At 53.5% G+C, this 14,847-nt stretch overlaps 1 protein-coding gene across 1 annotated transcript in view; it reads left to right on the forward strand.

The window, feature by feature from the left end:
• Spint1 (serine peptidase inhibitor, Kunitz type 1) overlaps window positions 1-14,847 on the forward strand; it is a 120,570-nt gene that overhangs the window by 62,658 nt on the left and 43,065 nt on the right. The gene's annotated exons all lie outside the window — the stretch shown is intronic.

A 14,847-nucleotide genomic window follows, 5' to 3' on the forward strand; every position in this document is an offset into this window, starting at 1 on the left:
CCTAGTTGTAGGAATTTTCTAGAAGTCCCCACTGCCTGATCATAATTCTAAGCCCTTAGTTATTTTTCCCAGTGTATTGTATTAGCATATGTTGTATATAATGATGGATTGTGTGGGTCATCGTCACCTCCCTGCCTGTTGCTTGCTCTCCTCCTCCCGCTCTCCCTGATCCCCTTCCTCTTCCTCACCAGCCCCCCCTCTTCTACTCTCAGGTCTGTACTTGTGTGCGGGCGTGCACACACACGCGGGGGTGTAGTTCTGTGCCTGTGTCCCGCTGAGTGTCGTCAGGGCTGGTTACCGGATGGCAGGCACCTTACCAGTGTTTGCGACACTAAGGACGATGAGAAAACACCTCTTCCTCCCCATCAGCCCTTTCTGTCTGCTTTTCCAGACAGGGTTTCTCTGTGTAGCCCTGGCTATCCTGGAACTCACTCTGTAGACCAGGCTGGCCTCAAACTCACCCAGATCCACGTGCCTCTGCCTCCTGGGATTAAAGGTGTGCGCCACCACCTCCTGACCCCCCATCGACCCTTAACTGAGCATAAATCCTCGGGAAGGGGTGGGACCCCGTGAGCCCCCAGGACAGTGTTAAGGACTGGGCCAATCCTGTGCAGATCTTGTATGGGTGTGAGCAGCACTCAGCCGCTGTGAGTTCAAGAGTGCCCAGAGGCAGTACCCACGCCCCACCCCCCACCCCACCCCCTCCCCTGCTCTGCCTCTTCTGTGGTGTTCTCTGAGCTGGGGAGGGGATAGCCTGCCGATGTCTCATACATGGTGTTGAGTCCCATTCTCTCCAGTGGCTCTTAACACATTCTGTTCTTTGCTTGCTCCCCTGACAGGTTGGAGGTCTGCCAGCCTGTCCTCGGCTTTGCTATAGCCACTCTCAGGCTCTGTGGCATCTGATCTGTCTTCTCCTTATCTTGCTCCTGTGACTTTGCCTTGACTCACCCCCAGACAGCACTTTCTTAGTTGGGGCCCGAAGCTATATCCTGGGACATCCTGGAGTCAGGCCTTCCGGAGACAGCCTTTGCCCTCTGGACAGGTGTTCACAGTGCATTGTCTGGCTTGCTGGACGGAACAAAATGAGTGTTCCTGTCCCCGTGCCCCAGGCCAGCTGATCTGGCTTACAAACGTTCCTTCTCTCCTCCAATCTACTCCCGGCCCAGAAATCTCATCTAGTCCTTACTGGGTCTGGCTCTGCCAAGTTCCCTAACCCCTAGAACAACAGGACCTCCCAAGGGTCTCTGCCAGCCCAGTGACTCCCAAGGATCCTGTCTTCCAGAAGCAAGAGTCTGAGCAAGTGGGTAGAGGGTATCCTGTATGTCTGGCGGGCACCAGAATCCTGTTGTCTTCCTAGGAGAATCTGGGAGAATTGTATCTCTTCTCCATGTGGATCATTCAGGAGGCGCCAGAGAGGTTCCCTGCTGCACACGGTCAGTGGGTATTGAGTATAAAACCTTGGTCTCTCCACCCCAAAACGGATTCCTTACTTGTGGCTTAGACGAGACAGCTTGGAGCTGCAGTCTGTGTACACAATGGGTGCCTAATACATGTTAGTTAAACAAACACCGCCCCGATGCTCCCTTCTCCCAGAGGGTTTGGCTAAAGCAGCCTGGGACGCCCCTGCCCCTTCTGTCTTCTCCTAAAGAGGCCCATCTGGTCCTAAGCTGCTTCCTCTTTCCTGGGAAAAGGCCCCTGTCTTCCCTGGCACTGACAGAGCGGGTTCCGGTGAGTCAGGGCAACGGGAAGCCACGGCTCTTAGATCCTTGGAAACTAAGCAAGGCTTGGAATGGAGCGAGAAGGCCCTCGGGGCTCTGCCCTAAGCCTGGGGAGGGGCCAAAGGCGGAGGGGGAGGGAGCAGTTGTGTGGGCAGAGGCCAAGATGAATGAGCCGCTTCTGGAGCCATCACTGGAAATAGGAGAAGTGGCCACCGGCAGTGACGCTGGGCCCAGGGCAGGAGGCCTGTAAACAAGGAAGCCACCTGGGGGAGATGCAGGGCGGCCGCTGGTCCTGGGGAGCAGGTGCTTCCTGAGGCCCGCCCTTGACCGGGCCCTAGGGGCCGCCTCGGCCCGTTGCTCTCCGGCACTAGGGGGCGCTGCGGACCGGCGTCTGGACCGCACTGCTGTCTGCCAGAACTGCTAAGGAGTGTGGCTACTGGAGGGTGCGCCCACCCAGAGCCCTGGGCCCCCTGTGCAGCTGCCCGCCACCCCCCCCCCCCGCTCCCATCCCCGAAGCACACTGGCCAAGGGCACTAGCCCAGACACTGAGGGCAAAGGGCTCACCCTGGCCAGCCCGGGTGTGAGCTCATTCCTCCGCGACTACCACGAATTCTCTGGTTCCTGCCCCTCCCCTGTAAGGCTCAGGTCTCAGGCCAGGGCCTGGCACCAACTCTGTTGGGTGGGAGGGGGGCTCCGAGGCCACCAAGGCAGCTAGCTCCTGGCTGCCCTTGGCGCGGCTCACCCCATCCCTTGGCGCCAGGGAAACAAAAGGTTAGGGGCCCAGAGGGACTTCTCTGGCCCCACCACCATTGGGTGGGGGGAGGGGGGCAAGAGGGGGGGGACACCTCCCCTCCACTCCCCCAGCACTACTGATTCTTCGAGACACTTTCACAGGCGGAAATTCCCAGAGGTCAGAGGAGGGAAACGGTTAATTCCTTTTATTCAATGGGCCCCCCCCCTCCACACCACCCCCTAACTTCCTCCCTCCACTTCCCGCCCCCCCCTGTGTGAACAGGAAGTGGAGAGGAAAAGGCTCTGAGCAGAGCAGCTGGGAGCAGGAGGCAGGGAGTGGGCAGCAGGGCCTGGTGCCAGCCCTGCCCTTCGTGGTTGCTTGCCGGAGAGACAGAACCACCGTGGCTGGTGGGTATAGAACTTGCAGCCTCACTGGAACGAGGCAGCTGAACTGGGGGCAAAGCCCCATCTCTAAGCCCCCTCCCCGCAACCTGCTGCCAGGCCAGAGGCTACTGTCTGGAGAGTGCAAACCATCCTTTGCCCAAACCCCAGCTGCCCCGGCCACTGTGGCCTCAGCCACGCTGCTGGGCTGGACATCCCAAGGCTGGAGGGCAACAAGCAATTCATGCCGTCTCCAGGCCTGGCATTGGCTCCACCACTCAGCCCCTTGGCCCTGCCAGGTCTTTGAAGCTCAGTCCCAGCTTCCTGTTTGGGGCAGGCGATGCCAAGGCCCCTCCCCCACCATTGTTTTGTAGCGACCATAGGTCCATCTGTTGCCCCCATGGTGGGGCCCCTAGGCAGTACCACACGGGAGCAGAGCCACAAAAGACCCTGCTGGCAGCTTTTTCTCCTTGGGAGCAAGGCTGTCCCTGCAGCAGGTTGGGGATAAACAAGCCCTCAGAAGCAGGCCCGGAGGGCCGTGAGATAGCACGATGCCACTGAGTAAATAGCTCTGGTGCTTGGGCATCTCCAGCCTTCTGCTTCCTCAGCATGGAGACGATCTGTAAAGCCACCAGGAGAGGGGCAGCATTCTCCCGCTCAGATTCCAAACGGCAGGAGTGGCAGAGAGGCAGCCTTTGATAGAGGAGATTCCACTTTGCAGATGCCCGCGTCTGGGTGACTTCCTTTCCCAAATAAGCTTGCCTTTGCTCAGTGTTTGCCTTGAAGTAAGCCTCGAGCCGGGTGGCCAGCACCCATACCGTGATATCACAGGATGTCGAATGGCCCCAGGTCAGTGGCCAGCAACTGATGCCCACGGAGTCCGAGCCAGGGCAGAAAAAGGAAGAGGGTACTAGTGTGACCCAGGAACATGTTGCTGCTCCTGGTTCCCAGACTGCTGTGGTCAAAGGTCTGTTTGTGTTTCCCAGGCACACGGCAGGTGCCATATTATCTCTGCAGCTCACTCGTGCCCCTAACTCCCTATCACGGACCAACCTCACTCACAGTTCCAGGCTGGTTTTCCCCCTCACCTCTCCAGAGGGGTTAAACCCCAGAAGTGGTCCAGCCCACTTGTTTAACCATACCCCCAACCCAGAACTCAGGCTGTTCCTGGCTCTCAGAAGGCTGGAGCTCTGAGACCTTAGCTAGAGACCAGAGAGGGTTATGGAAACTCTGCTTCCGAAGGGCTCTCTGGGACTGCACAACACCTGAAATGGATAGGTGAGTGTCTGGTGGAAGCCAGGACGGGTGCCCATGCCTCCTATTCATCTGGCCTGGCCTCTCCTTCCCAACGCGAATGTGTATGGGATGCCAGGCTGCCAAGAATCTCGGTTTGGAACAACTGAGCTGCCACTCCTACATCCTGGTTTACAAAAATCTCTGAGGAGAAATTGGCGGCTGACAGGAGACACTATCCAGGCTCCGCTTCTCTCTCCACGAGATCCCATGTTTGTTATGGGTTAGTGTTGTCCCCAGCCTTTCATAATGCTCCTTTTCCTTTGTTTGTTTGCTTGCTTGCTTGTTTTTTGAGACAGGGTTTCTCTGTGTAGCCTTGGCTGTTCTGGAACTTGCTCTGTAGACCAGGCTGGCCTCAGAGATCCACCTGCCTCTGCTTCCTGAGTGCTGGGATTAAAGGTGTGCACTACCACTGCCTTTTCTTAAATCTTTTAAAAATTACATTTATTTATTTATTTGTTTGTTTTAGTGTGTGTGTGTGTGTGCGCGCGCGTGCGCGCGCGCGCGCGCATGTGAAGGTCAGAGGGCAATCTGTAGGAGTCAGTTCTCTCCTCCCACTGTGTGGGGCCTGGGAATCAAACTCAAGTCGTCAGACTTGGTGACAGGTGCCTCTCCCCACTGAAGCCACCTCACAGGCTCTCATACCCATTTCCATCACCAGCCAAAAAGGAGAGAGAGGGAGGTGACCCAGAGTGAGGATAAACCTCTCCCTGGGGTTGTCAGCCATCAGCCTAGTCACACCCTTGGACCCATCTCTTCACCTGCAAGATAAGAATATAATCAAGCCGGGCAGTGGTGGCGCACGCCTTTAATCCCAGCACTCGGGAGGCAGAGCCAGGCAAATCTCTGTGAGTTCGAGGCCAGCCTGGTCTACAGAGTGAGTTCCAGGAAAGGCTACAAAGCTACACAGAGAAACCCTGTCTCAGGGGGAAGAGGGGGGGACACAAAGAATATAATAGACCTTCAAGAGCCGATATGAAGCTCCACTGAGTACAATGAGGTACAGCAGTCCAGGGACCCCTTTTCCTGAGCCCCACAGCAGCTCCTGCCTCACTACCCCTCTTATCTCACAAGAATCTTGCTTGGGAAGGCTTTCAAGGTTTCTCGTAAAATGGTGACTCCAGGAAAGAGAAGTCCAAGACCAGAATGAGGACTCTCTCTCAGGCATGCGGAATGCAGCCCTGGAGTAGCATAGGAATGCTCTCTAGGGCAGCGGGGTGTTGGGTTCCTAGAGGAGCAGAGGGCACAGCTCCAGTTCTCCAGACAGCGGGGGTGAGGGTGGGGGTGGGGGGAGGGGCTGGGCGAGCATCACTCTGGCCACTGACCAGGCCCAACCCCATTGCCAGCCTGTCCTTATGGTCCAGCCCAGAGCTTGCACAACAGTCTGTCTGGCAGGCCGTCCCCTGAGAGCTTCAGGAAGTCCCCCTTGTCCCCCTTTGATCTTTAACTCTTGGGTCTGCTGTAGTCCGAATTCCAGACAGATGTCCTCTCCTCCACCTTCTGTTCTTGGCCATGTATGTTGTCCCCAAGTCCCAACTTAGGGTGCATCTTTTCTGTGCTTTCCTGCACAGTCCAGCGGGACCCTCCAATGGCGAACTCCCGCACCAGCCAGCAAGGCCTCTGGGCATGGACACTTGGCGCGTGGCTCCCATGTGCTTGCCATGGGTTCTCCCGACAGCAGGCACCTTCCCAAGTGTTCTGCCCACTTCGATCCCTGTCCCAAACTGCAACTGACACGGCAGGATCAGCAGACAGAGCCCCCTTCCCTCCCTGGATCCCCCGAACCGCCGGGGTCCCTTGATACGTTCCACGTTAAAGTGCGCAGCTCTCGGCAGGCAGGCGCTCGGTTTCACAATCGAATAATTCCCTTTTGGTTTCCGAGCGGAATTTTTGCTTTTATTTTTTAGGGCTTCTTGGCTTTTTCCTAAAAGCAATCAGTCTAAATTTGTCATCACACATCCCCCATTTCCGTGCCTCAGGGTCCCCTTTCATCCCCTGGAATCTGGAAACCATATGTGTGGGCAGAAACCCCCCAGCATCCCCCAGCGCCCTGGCCCAGCAAGGCCCCCACAGAGCCAGCATGTTCGCTGGGTGAGAGCTTACACTCCAGGCTGGGACTAGAAAGGGAGTTTCTCTTTGGACCTTCCCAGCTTAAGCTGTGGATAATTCGTGTGGTCTAGTGGTTAGGGCTAGAACACATGGGGTCTGTCCCCAGCAATCTCTTTGACTAACGCCAGAAGTCTGGGAAAGTCCAGTTGTCCTTCTAGGAGACTCAGTTTCCCTACTCATTCAGAAACTCAAGGCTTCCCTACCTAGATCATCTCTTTACCTGCTTGGGTAGAGAAAAAAAAAAAAACTTTATCCAGAATATCTCTTTATATTCTGAATCTTACCTACTGAGAATCTAAAGCAGGAAGATCATAACTTCAAGGTCTGTGTGGGCATGGAGTAAATTCAAGATCAACCTTGACATCTTAGGGAGATCCTGTCTCAGAATTTTAAAAACTGGGAGCAGGGATGGAGATTCAGGTAGTAGCACCGTTACCAGCATGTGTGAGACGCTAGAATTGATCCCCGGTGCATCAAAGATAAAGGAAATAAATAGACTATATTAGCTTGTGGTGTGACAAGCTGCATGACCTGAGACATGACTAAATTGCTTAATCTTTTTGAAGGGAGTCAATTTCCTTGCAATGCCCCCCCCCGCCCCCCACCGCAGGATTGAACCTGTATAGTCACACAGGGCCATACATACCTGTGAGGTGGGGCAGGCATTATCCCACTGAGCCACGCCCTGAGCCCCACTCAATCTTCCTGAACCTGTTTCTTTATCTATAAACTAGAGACTGTTATTACAGCCACCACTTGATTAAATAAGAAAAAAAATTCAGAAGGGCCTAGAGCTCAGCATACTGTAAAGGCCACTAAGTGGCTGTTGTTAGTGTAAGCGACAAGGCAGAAGGGTGACAGGCAGGAGTGTATTTTCTGCGACTTTCCTGCTAGGCTGCCTGCCCAGATCTTCCCTGGCCTCCTCCAGCTTTAGAGCCACAAAGATGCAGCCAATGTCCTTGTGAATCAGGGCTGAGACCTGGCCGCTCTGTCCAGTCTCCATGACGACTGGGGCCCCTCCCCTCCTTCCTTCCTCCAGAGCTTTCTGTTTACTGTAAACAGCTGGGCCCAGCTCAGCCCCAGCTGATCCGCCCAGGGCCGGCCAGACCCTCTCTGAACCAGGGCCTCCTTTGATGGATGAAGGTCTTAGGCCCAGTGTCCCCAAGCGCCACAGGCCTTGAACAGGCCACCTTAGCTAGTAGGGAGGGAAAAAGGACAAAGTGGGGACCTGTCACCTCAGACCAGGCCCCAGAGACAAGAAACAGATGGGGTGTAATTGAAGAGGACCACTCCATTAGAGCTTGGTGGAAAAGTCTCTGGCTTGGCCTTAGGTTGACCTGGGTGCAAATTCTGTTTATCGACTTGTAAACTGCAGATAATAATACCTTCCTTGAGGGCAATGGTTGGCACATGGGCAGATTGGTGATTATGCCTGCAACATGGCTCAGGGTTTTGTTCACACTATGAGATCGGCTGCATTTGTTAATGCTCATATTCTCGTCTATACAGGGCCCTTGCCAATGACACAAGCCTACACACACGTGCACACACACACACACACACACACACACACACACACACACACACGAGAGGGAGAGAGAGAGGTAGACATGTGTCCACAGCAAGCATACATTACATCATTCCATGCTGGTATGAAAGGAAATCCACGCGCACCCAGGCATGGGAGACCCAAAAGGGTCTAGCTGTTTTCTAAACCCGTCCCTCGGCCTGAGTACGCTGACACTGACCCGAGCTGGGACAGGGTTTCCCTCCACTCTCTGCACGGGTCTCTGGGGTACCCACCTCCTAGCCCCAGTGCAGTGTAGCACTACAAAGTAACGCTGTTAGGGTAGGTGTCCCCCTTTCTGCAAGTCAAGTGTTCAGGACACGAGGGTCTGGACTGTCAGGCTACGGCTCCCAACTCTGAATGGGCTCATGCCGCCCCTTTGATCCCCCCGCAGCCTTGGAAGTGCTGGCCTGTTAGAAGAGACGCCTGGCCTGAGATTTAGACTTGCTCTTCCTCTAAGCTCCAGGGCCACGCAGCAGTCCTGGGGCAGAAGCTGGGGTTAGGCAGGGGCATTCATTGATTTGACTCACTCCCCACAGACCCATGAGTAAGTGCCGGTCTGGATTTTCAGACCCACCCCATCCCTGGACACGCTTGTTGGGGTCTTCCAGGGTTGGGTCCCTGGGGTTCCCGAGTACAACCCTGGGGTTCCCTCCAGAGCAGGACTTAGGAGCTGGAGGCCTGGGGGTCTCGCTGCCTCTGCTGCTCCTCAAGCCCCTTACCCAGGCTCTGCCCTTCTGGAGTTTTTGCCCTTACACCAGTCTGGACTATTTGAGAAAGAAGAGGAGCCCCCGGTACTGAAGTCAGCCCCGCAGACTAGACTGGAAATCCCCCACTTCTTACCTTGGCCACTTAGGGAAATGGCCTCCCAGCAGAGGGCTGCTTCCCGCCAGGGACTTTTCTCCTGGGGATAACACAGACTGCAGGGCACACTCAGGGACCCCAGCCTCCTCGACAAGCAGCACTTTAGGCAAGGTGACCATGCAGACATCCACTGCTGTCCTCTTCCTTGCAGGAAGCGGGGCACCATCCGGGACTTAAGGGGGCCTGAGGGAGGCAGGGAGAAGGCCGGCCCATGGAACCAGTGAGATGCTGCACCCGGAGCACGCCGGCCTCCCCTCTTCCTAGCACCCAGTCTGATAAGACAGAAATGCCACTAACTTTCCGGATTATGTTTCAAATTATTAGATTATTTTTGAGGGTTGATTTTTACTTTGTATGAGTGTTTGCCCACGTGTATGTGTGTGTACTGTGTGTGTGCCTGGCGGAAGCGGAGGTAAGGAGATCCGATCCCCTGGAACTGGAGTTACAGACAGCTGTTGAGCTTTGCTGTGGGTGCTGGGAACCCAACCCAGGCCCTCTACAAGAACACAAAGACCCTTAACGGCAGGGCCATCTCTCCAGCACCAATTGCCCCCAATTTTCTTCTTTCTTTTCTTTTTCCCTCCCTTCAGTACTGGAGACTAAACCATCCTCAACTCTCATTTCTCTCTGTCTCTGTCTCTCCTCCACCCCCACTCCACCCCCAAGATAATCTCACTAGATTTCTCAGACTAGTGGGGGCTGGAAAGATGGCTCAGTAGTTAAGGGCACTGACTGCTCTCCCAAAAGACCTGGGTTCAAATCCCAGCACCCACATGGCACTTCACAACTGTCTGTAACTCAAAGGTCTGACCTGCATGCCAAACACCAATGCACACAAAATAAAAGCAAATAAATTAAAATTTTTTTCTCAGACTAGAGTTTAACTTTCTACCCTTCTGCCTTAGCCTCCTGAGCATCTAGGATTACAGGCCTACACTAACAGGCCAGCAAAGATGTTTTATTTTCCTTATTTTGATTACTATATCTGTGCGCATGCACATACCGATGTATATGTTGTTGTATGTAGTGTAGTATGTGTGCCTGCTGGTCACGCTCCATTTTACTCCTTGAGTAAAAACTGAGACAGGGTCTCTCAGTGAACCTGGAGTTTACTGTTTTTCCATTCAACTGTCTAGCCAGCAAGTCCAGTGAACCTGGCTTGCTTTCTTTTTTCTTTTAGTTTTTTCAAGACAGGGTTTCTCTGTGTAGCACTGGAACTCACTCTGTAGATCAAGCTGACCTCAAGAGACCGCCTGCCTCTGCCTCCTGAGTTCTGGGATTAAAGGTGTGCGCCACCACTGCCTGGCTTGCCCTTTCTCCTTTCCTTCCTTCCTTCTTTCCTTCCTTCCTTCTTCCCTTCCTTCTTTCCTTCCTCCCTTCCTTCGTTTGAATGCTAGGAATCGGAACTCAGGTCCTTGTGTTCGCACATCAAGTGCTGTGGTGTGACAAAACTTCTGTGGAGATGTGACACACACACTAACTCACCCAGACAGGGAACCCATGACAGACCCAAGTACAGAAAACGCTGAAGTCCAACTGTGAACCAGTGAGTTCTGTCAGAGTTACTACAAGAATATGGGGGGAGGGGTCACTTACAGGAGCAGAAATGACTCAACGTCAGCTGCATCACCAAGGCCACCCCAGCATGCGTGACATTTCACAAAGCTGGGAACCTGGAGCACACAGGCCAGACAGTGTCCTAACCCTCTTCTGGGCAGCTGGGCTGGTGTCTGCTTCTTCAGGCATCTGGTCTGGTCTCGAGAGTCTTCTTTGCAGCTTGACTCGGCTCCTCTGAGAGGGACTCTCAGCTTTCATAGCGAACTCTGGCAGAGTGGGGCCTACTGAATCCGGTCAGTTTCAGGGACTTCCTGAAGTTATTTTGAGACAGGATCTCCTTTTGTTGGCCTTGAACTCCTGGCCCAAGCAGACTTGTCAGTTCAGCCTCTTGAGGGATAGGGCATATAAATGCAAACCTGTGAAAACACCAATTTGTATTTACTTTTAGCTGGATTTACTTATTTATTTTTGTGGTACAGCGAGTGGAACCCAGGTCTCAAGCACACTAGGCAAGAATTCTTCTGCAGCTCCATCCTCAAGCTGTATGAATATTTATAAACACAAAGCTTGAACAATGGGTACGGTGCCTTAGGCCTGTAGCATTCACGAGTTGAAATCCTGAGGTTCAGAAGTTGATGGTCATCCTCAGTGCTATAGAGAGTTCAAAGGCAGCCTGGGCTGTGTAAGAATTTATCTGAAGTAAAAATGAAAGTTTTAAAAAGGGCTAAGTTTGGACATGATGACACATGCCTGTAATCTGGGAGGTAGAGAGAAGACCATCAAGAGTTCAAGGTCATCCTTGGCTCCATAGCAAGTTCAGGGATAGTTTGGGTTGTGTGAGACCCTGGCTCAATAAATAAAATTAAAATAAAAAAGAGAGTTATAGATCTACCTTAGCATATACGAGACAGAGACCCACAAACAAAATGAGAAAGAAGGAAGGAAAGACGCATGTTAAATGTTACTAGAACTCAAGAGGTTGGAGAGATGGCCTCATGGTTAGGAGAACTTGCTGTTAGCTGGGCATGGTGGCACAGGCCTTTAATCTCAGCACTCAGGAGGCAGAGGCAGGTGGATCTCTGCAAGTTTGAGGCCAGTTTGGTCTACAAATCCAGTTCCAGGACTGACAGAGCTGTACAGAAATCCTGTCTCGAAAAATCCCCAAAAGAGCACTCGCTGTTCTTCCGGAGGACCTAGGTTCTATCTCCAGCACTCACATGGTGGCTCACGACTGTAACTCCAGTTCTAAGGGATAAGATGTCCTCTTCTGACCTCCCTGGGCATCAGGCATGTATGTGGTGCACATACATACATGCAACCCATACACATAAAATAAATCTACATTAAAAAAATGTTATTAGGATTCAGTTTTCATTTTAGCTCAAAAGTAAGTCTAACTAGAATTTCTGTTTCCCTTGGTCCTCAGTCTTGATGGCTGCTTTGCCAGGCCCATACACAGGTCACTGGTATCCACCATGCTTATGGAGGACGAGAGACCATCTCCTTGAAGGAGATTACAAGACATGAGTGGACCAATTATTTTCTTGGTGCATTGCAAACTGGGACTTAGAAAGCCCCAGCCGAGGTCCTTCCGTTTGTGGTCATTTTATTTGACATTGACCCCTTTATTTTGTGAGTGTGTGTGTGTGTGTGTGTGTGTGTGTGTGTGTGTTGGGGTGTCTTCCTATGTGGCCTAAGTTAACCTCGAACTCACTGTGTAGCTCAGGCTCTTGCCTTAGCATCCTGAGCTCTAGAATTACAGACTTGACCCGTACACCCAGCTCAGGTCTAGTCAGGAGAATCTCCTGACACTGTCTCAGACCATTATCATCTGTGTTAACACAACATGACCATCTGGGTAAGTGAGGCAGGAAATCAATGTGGCCACGTTGGAGATGCACAGCCTAACAGATAGCAGGGCGCACTGAATTGCCCAAAGCCACACTGGTTAGCAGAGCTGCTGCTGCTGTGTGTGTTCAGCCACAAGGCTGCCTCCGTGTTCGGAATGCTGACCCAGGAAGACAGAGCTCCAAGGCACAACAAGGGAGTCTCATCCCACATGTCAGGAAGCGGGAAGACTACCTTCCTGCCACGCTAGGAGAAGTCCAACCCAGGACCCTCTTTCTGTCTTTGAACATGTAGCCTAGCTATGGGCAATACTTCTAGAAGAGAGCTCAGGAGAGGATGTGGGCTTTTTCCAATCCTAAGCTAAGTCACAGTTGCCCCTGGTGTCCAGCTAGCCTGGCTGGCTCGAGCACCAGAACTTCCTCCTTCATTCAAAAGCTCAGATGTGGAAGGGCGGCCAGCCGAGGGAGAGTGAAGGGCAGCCTCAACTGCTAGCCCCTCCCCCATCACTGACAGCTGTAATCTGCTTGGGAAAATCTCCTCCCCCGCCCCCCTGCACAGGAAAAAATATTAGTTGTCCTGATAACAAGGAAAACAAAATCCGCGCAGGGCATCAGAGACTTCCTGAGGCGGAAAACAATGTCCAGGGAGAGCTCCGAGGAGAAGGGCTAAGTTGGAAGGCTGAGTGGGAACCCTAAGGACACTGGTCCAGTCCTATCCGGCCGGCGGGGGAGGGGGATGACAGATCGAGGAACTTGGAAAAAAGATTTCCATCCCCCAAAACCTTGAAGTCTGGGCTGTTGCGTTACATCCGGGAAATGATTCAGGACAGGGTCACGTCCCCACTCAGGACTCGAGTCCCCTCGCTCAGGTACTTACTCTCAGCCCATCTCTCTTCCCTCCTGGACCCAGCCTGCTTTCTCAGGGGCTGCCTACAGGTCCTAAGGGATTGTGAGTAAGGTAGAAGAGTCCCTTCCAAGTGACCACCTGACTGAAGTCGCTGGAGACCCTCTGAGCACGCGTCTCCTTGCCCACAGCCATTTCCCTGGGTAATTTTCCATGGGGACAAAAAGATTTGCACACTTGTAAATGCCTTATTCTTTGTCCCTGGGTCAGAAGACTCTGCTGCCATGTGGTCCTCTGGGGCACTGGCTCCTAGACCCTGTGGGTGGCTGTGCCTTCTGAACACGGTAGGCTTTGTGGGGAGCATCTCCCCACCCCGTTATACCTGCAGGAGAGTCTTTAGAAACAGCTGCCCCCAGGCCTCATCTCAGACCAGGCCTATCAGAATCTCCAGGGAATGGTTCCAATAATCCCCGTGTGGGGCCAGGATCGAGGACTCTTGCTCTAGGCCCCTGTGACCCTTCAGTCAGCTTCTGTCTTCTTCCTAGCACCGCCATCAGAACTGGACCCTCGGATCCAGGTGGGAGCCCCTCCACGTGGCCACCTAGGCTGGTGGTCTCTGGAGGTGTCTGCAGACCCCCTGCCCCAGCTGGAGGCCAGCTGCCCAGCCCAGTCCCAGGTTCTGGGTTACCACAGCCCCTCCCTCTGCCTTTCCTTCCCCCCTGGGCAATGAAGCCTGGGGCCTTTGTTCTCAGCCAACAGGAGTGTGACCAGAAACCCACCCACAGTTTAATTACAGCCCCATTCAGTGGCCACGGGCTGGCCACCATCCTCACCCAACCTGCTCGCTCTGGCCCCATGGGGCCTCCAAGCCAGCCCAGCCGGGTGCAGCTCTCCCCATGGTCAGGGTCACGCCAGCTTTGTTCTCTGGAGGACCCAGGTCTCCCCTGGCCCAGTACCTTCTGCACAAAGCATAAAGGCTGTGACCTCCCCGAGCATCAGTGACCCTGATACTGTGTATGACATGCTGCTGTGCCAAATTCTGGGCTCTCACGAACTCCGCAGTCAGATGGGATTTCGAGCTCATTTAAAAAAAAAAAAATGCTACTTATTTTATTATATGTGAGGCATGTTTTGCCTGCATGTACGTATGTGTGCCACATGCGTGCCTGGTGCCTGCAGAGGTCAGATGAGGGCATTGGGTTCCCTGGAACTGAAGTTTTGGGTGGTTAGGAGGCTCCATGTGGGTGCTGGGAACTGAACCTAGGTCCTCAGCCAGAGTAAGGAGTGGTCTGCTGAGCCAGACTTCCAAGTCCCAACTCACTTTTTCTTGTTCATAATTAGGTACCAGTCAATCACCTGCTAGAGCCTGTGAGGAATAGGTACTCAGAAAGTCACCCAGCCTGCTCTCCTTGTCAGAGGGAGGCACCATCACTAGGTGGTGTCACTTACAGTCCCTGACACCTTCCCAGGGACTCCTGCAAGCATGGTAGGCTCCATCCATGGTTGGTCAATGGATATTTGGTTGTTAAGTGACTTTACAGATGAAGGCAGACATCTCAGGGTCGGGCCAGCGTGAGCTTCCTCTTACAGCAAATGCAGGAGAGGAAAGACAGAATGAGGAGTCACCTGAAGCCAGGCCCAAAAGGAGTAATTAAGGTCCTCTTTGGCTCCTGCTCAAGCATTTGGCATCTAAGGGGCTTCTAAGTGAGAGCCCATCACTTAGAACAAGTGGCCTTGTTCACCTGGAAGGCAACCTGAGGGGCTGGACCTCAGAGAAGTTTCTGTGTTCCCGGTGAGGAGACCTTCTTGGGTCTCCTGTTTCCCTCTGGAGGAGGCAGATATCATCCTCAGTTCCCGTCACAGTATTTTCCAAACAGGTGAAAGATGCTGTGGACAACCGGCCACCTGGCCGTGGGCAAGGGGAAGTCCCAGTGC

Source organism: Peromyscus leucopus, chromosome 4 (genome assembly GCF_004664715.2).
Source record: "Peromyscus leucopus breed LL Stock chromosome 4, UCI_PerLeu_2.1, whole genome shotgun sequence".
NCBI classification, from domain to species: Eukaryota; Metazoa; Chordata; class Mammalia; order Rodentia; family Cricetidae; genus Peromyscus; species Peromyscus leucopus.